Below are 5,945 nucleotides of genomic sequence, written 5' to 3' on the forward strand. Positions count from 1 at the left end.
TCACGAAGAGCCACTGATCGATCTGTAGCCTCGTGCATTAGCGAGAAGTCTGTTGGCACTATGTCGATAAAGAATGCTTCATCTATATCTTTTGAGGATATTGAGAAAAGTATTTCCAACTGGAAGATCCCTAAGGTTAATATTAAGGAAATATATCATGTAGGTACTTTTTCGTTACTTAGTGACTACTATATTAAAACAATTGAAAAAACTATTCCAATTAGTTCTTTGCATGAAACCCTGCATCTTCTTTCAGAAAGAGAAATCAATTCTATAAGAGCTAAACATCAATATCACTACCTTCACTTTGGTCTTATACAAGTTGCTATCAGATCCTTGACTAGAAAGGGTTTGAACGTCTCTGTTCTGGCTTGTCTAAGAGATTGCAGAAATAAAAGGTTCAAAGATTCCTTACTTGGCATGGTGGAAGCCAGCCTCAGTAATGGTCCTGTTTATTTTAACACCTTTCCCGATTTTTCTGTATCCCTCTCAGACACAAATATCCATAAAGTTCTCACTCTCAACTTACAAACATCTGGTTATGAACTAGAACCAGGGAGTGAAAACATCTCCGTTACCTACAGAGTTTACTACAAAGCCATGACAACTTTAGCACCTTGTGCCAAACATTATACACCAAAAGGCCTAACCACTTTCCTTCAAACCAATCCTAATAACAGACGTACTATCCCCAAAACCCTGAAATGGGATGAGATCACCCTGCCTGAGAAATGGGTTTTATCTCAAGCTGTTGAACCTAAGTCTATGGATCAATCGGAAGTCGAATCCTTGATTGAAACACCAGACGGAGATGTTGAGATAACATTTGCTTCAAAACAAAAAGCCTTTCTCCAGTCTAGACCTTCTGTCAGTCTAGATTCTAGGCCTAGGACAAAACCTCAAAATGTTGTCTATGCTACCTATGAAGACAACTCTGACGAACCTTCAATCTCAGACTTCGATATCAATGTTATCGAGCTTGATGTTGGCTTTGTTATTTGTCGCGACCGAGAAAATTACCTTTTCCCGAACGCTAGTGTATTAATCCCCATCCCAGGAAAAGCCGGGGTACACCACACAAACATGATACAAAAGGCACATCTTTATTATATCGATAATATTTACATTATTACAAAGGCACTTCAGGCCTGACAATCAAAAATAAACAGCAGCGGACTAGCGGGCCTACGGCTCCATCTTCACAGGCGCTCAACTGGGGTATAAGCCAGGACTCCACCTAAGACTTCTTCTCCAAAGCTTCTCTTACTGAAGGGGGGGGGGGAAAGATTGAGCAAGAATGAGTACAACCACAGTACTTAGCAAGACACACCCACAAGTGCAATATAAATGTGAGGGAGTACAAGGGGTAATAATATAGGGGTTAAGTTTTGCAGTAAACAGCATTTAAAAGTCACTTAGTTGCCCAAAGCCATTTTATAAAGATGATCCTAGAGCTACACAGTATTATTAATCAAGGCCGTGAACCCACACGAACCTGCCTTAACCCAAGGCCTACGATGATTCAGACCGAACTGGCAACCCGACCCTGGGTCCCAGCTCGTCCCAAGCCAACCCAGGCCAACCATTCCACATTTTAGTTATTAAGCAGGTTTTAAGAATTTAAAACACTAACTTGGGTACATTGCTAGGCTTGCCCATAACCGAGGGCGCGGCTATTCGAATAGGTTTTACTCTGATCAGAGGTGTACATCTTTACCCACAAGACACGTCTTCCTCACGTGCAACCACTTGCCACATACCACCACGGCATATGGACGGAAGACATGACATAGTTTCCAACCCATCCTAGCCATAGACAAGAGTACCGACCCAACCCACCTACGGCCGGAACCCCCGGACAGGCAGGCAGAATTGAGCCCCTAGCAGCAGGACACCAGCCCTGTGCCATGACATCTCGACTACCGGGCCGCAGCTCGTGTAGCCTTCATTTGTCCTAGAGATGTCCATCGACCCCCGACTTCGTCCATCTCCATCCGTGTACTTTTGTTTATAACCAGACTGAGCCACAAACTAAGCCTTACCCACTAGACATGTGGAAGTACGGTAGTGCTTTGCAACAGAGGCCCGAAGACCGGTCCTTATGTGGCCGAGGTGCTACTAAGAAAACCATGCACCCCAAGCCCAGCCTAAAACCATTTTGAGGGTTTTGAATAGAGGGGGAGGTGTGCATCCAATTCCACAATAATCCAACCATTCCATAGTGTCCAAGTGATATGAATATTCCCAAAGTCTAGAGTTATAAAACCACATAATGTTGCCTAGTTAATCAGCGAAGCATCTACCTAAATTCATACTAGTGGAACCATGAATAGAGTACCCACTAGTTGGGGTTTTATTTATTCTAGGGTGAACAAGGTAATAATAACAATAGCAATAATAATAAGGTTATAACAAAGGTAAATAGGCATGGCTAAATAAAACAGTGATAACGCGGGAATTTAAATAAAGCGATAATGCATTAATTTAAATCAAAATAATTTTATAAACTGGGATTCAATATGCTCAAGGATGATGTGACTTGCCTTGCTCAGAGAGGACGGCCTGCTGAACCTTCGGCGATGACCGCGAACCACGCTTCGAGAACCTCCGGAACGACAGAAGCTACGCGAAGCACACAAGCAAAGCTACAAGCCTATAAAGAAGCAATAACAATACATAAAAAGAAAGCACACGGTTCTTTAGGTTATAACAAACATTAGGAGACTTGAACGAGTCGATTCAGAGTTTGTATGACCAAGATATGATCATCCGAAGTTCAATGCTGTTACATGGAGATTTACGGATTATTGTAATTAGGCTTTGCAACTATAAAACATGTGTAAGCGCTAGCCTGGAAAAGACAGGAAGGCTGCGCTGTTGACATGCAGACCCCACATGTCAACCTAAAGGACCGCGGTAGACCGGGTACACAGAGACGGTCCACGGGTCGACAGAAGCAGATCCCGTGTGTCAACTGAGGCGAGTGGCCGACAAACGGACTCCACTAGACACCCCACGGGCTGCACACGTGCAAACCACGCGGCTACCGAGCGGACACACTAACACGGTCACCACACGCACAAGCGAACGACTGCCGACACCGATACACGGGTACCGGGGCCGACAACCGCACAACGGGCACGGGCGACACCGAAAGGACGAGGACGGGGCAGCGAGGGAGAGGGATCCTTACCACCACGCGACGAGGCGCGGGAACGACAACGACGAACGGGCGCGGCGGAGACAGCCGGGAACGACGGAGACGAACGGCGAGGGGACGACTTCGGCGGCGATCCTTGGACGAAGGCGAGACGCGGCCGGCGCAACGCTTGACGATGCGGAGGCGAGGACGAAGACGACGACGGGGCTGCAGCGGCACACTTGACGGACGCGGACGACGGACGAGAACGGCTTGACGGAGGGACGAACGCCACGACGACCGGGAACGACGAGAGGACGACGACGACGATGACCGGGGCCGGCGAGGAGGCGACGAGGGCAGCCGGCAGCGGCTGCACGGAGACGAGGACGGCGTGGAACACATAGGACATTTGGTAGAACAACAAAATTATGCAAATATATCTCTACGTTCTCTTGGTCAACAAACAGATCGAATAGAGACAATCCTTATGGAAGGCTACAAAACAGGAAGACCTGAGGTAAAGATAAATATTCCCTCTAATTCTCAGTCTTCTAGTTCTCAGTCTGTTAGTCCTATGTTTGTCCCAACAATTGATCCTAACATCAAACTTAGAAAACAAAAGGCTTTTGGACCCGCAATCTCTGAAGAACTAGTCAATGAGCTAGCCTTAAAACTAAATAATATAAAAGTAAATAAAAACATCAATGAGATTTCTGATAATGAGAAATATGATATGGTCAACAAGATTTTTAAACCTTCTACTCTTACTTCCACAACTAGGAATTATTACCCTCGACCAACTTATGCAGACCTACAGTTTGAGGAAATGCCTCAGATTCAAAATATGACTTATTACAATGGCAAAGAAATTGTAGAATGGAACTTAGATGGCTTTACTGAATATCAAATCTTTACTTTATGTCATCAAATGATTATGTATGCTAATGCCTGCATAGCTAATGGAAACAAAGAAAGAGAAGCTGCCAATATGATTGTCATTGGGTTTTCTGGTCAATTAAAAGGATGGTGGAATAATTATTTAAATGAAACTCAAAGACAGGAGATTCTTTGCGCAGTTAAAAGGGATGATCAAGGAAGGCCATTGCCTGATAGAGATGGTAATGGGAATCCAACCGGTAACATTTCTGATGCCTTAGCCACTCTAATATATAACATAATTTATCACTTTGCCGGAAACTATCATGATATCTATGAAAAGAATAGAGAACAATTGATAAATTTAAAATGTAAAACAATGTCAGATTTTAGATGGTATAAAGATACTTTCTTGTCAAAACTATATACCCGACCAGAACCTAATCAAGACTTTTGGAAAGAAAAATATATTTCTGGTTTACCTCCTTTATTTGCTGAAAAGGTTAGAAATTCCCTAAGAAAAGAAGGGGGAGGGAGTATAAATTATCACTATCTAGATATTGGAAAAATCACACAAAAGATACAATTAGTAGGGGCTGAGCTTTGCAATGACCTAAAAATCAAAGATCAACTCAAAAAACAAAGGATTCTTGGTAAAAGAGAAATGGGAGATTTTTGCTATCAGTTTGGTTTTCAAGATCCTTATGTCTATAGAAAAAGAAAAACCCATTCCAAACCCATGACAAAACCAAATGATAAAAGCAAGATGAGCTTTCAAGCTACCAAAAGGAAACCAAAAAGAATTTACAATAAGAATATAAGAACACAAGACACTGAAAGCAAAGAAACCATTTGTTACAAATGTGGCTTGAAAGGACACATAGCTAACAGATGTTTCAAATCCAAAGTTAAAAAAGAGATCCAAGCCTTGTTAGATTCAGAATCAGAAGACGTTAAAGAAAAACTTGAAGCAATACTAAATAATATAGACAATGACTCAAGTTCAGATGAAGAAAAAAATGCAGAGATTAATTGTTGCCAAGACAGTGGTTGCTCTTGTTATGAGCCAGATAATTCAGAAGAAGAGTCTGATGAAAATATACTCGTTTTAACCAGTTTAGAAGAATTTGTTCTCGATACTTTTGAAACCATTCAAGATCCAGAAGAAAAAAAGAAGAGTCCTCGAAAAATTCCTTTCAAGAGTCAAGACTGATAAGGATAAACTAAAAAAGGATATTCAAAAGAGCAAATTCCTCTCTATTGATGAAGTGTTCAAAAGGTTAGATGAACAGAAAAAGAAGAATGAGAAACCAGATTTGATCAGCCTATTCGAAGACCAAAAAATTATGAAACAAGATTTAGAAGAAATAAGAAAGCGTCTATACATGTTAGAATCAAAAGAAGGATTCCATATGGAAGAAAAGGACGAACCAATTCAAGAAGATGATCATGTTGTTGGAACCATTCAAAAATATATGAAGCAAAAATGGTACACAGAAGTTATGTATCGTTTTATAGACGGATCCTACTTTCAGCATATTACTTTAATTGATTCTGGTGCTGACGTCAATTGCATTCGAGAAGGTATTATCCCTCATAAATATTTCTGTAAAGCCGCCCACAGAATTCGTGGGGCAGATGGAGGACTTTTAACAGTAGAATATCAAATCCCTGAAATCTATATTTGCATATCTGAAGTTTGCATTAAAACATCTTTCCTACTCGTTAAAAATCTTAGGCAAGATGTTATTTTAGGAACACCATTTTTATCACTTATTCGTCCTTTCCTTGTCACAAACGAAGATATTCAATTTAAGATAATGGGCAAACAGGTGAGCCTAAGATTTTCGTCTAACACAGATGAGATTCTTGACCAGCTTGTACAGACCAAAAGAGAACAAGTTGTGAATACAATATATTTACATGA

Source organism: Oryza sativa, chromosome 7 (genome assembly GCF_034140825.1).
Source record: "Oryza sativa Japonica Group chromosome 7, ASM3414082v1".
Taxonomy (NCBI): Eukaryota; Viridiplantae; Streptophyta; class Magnoliopsida; order Poales; family Poaceae; genus Oryza; species Oryza sativa.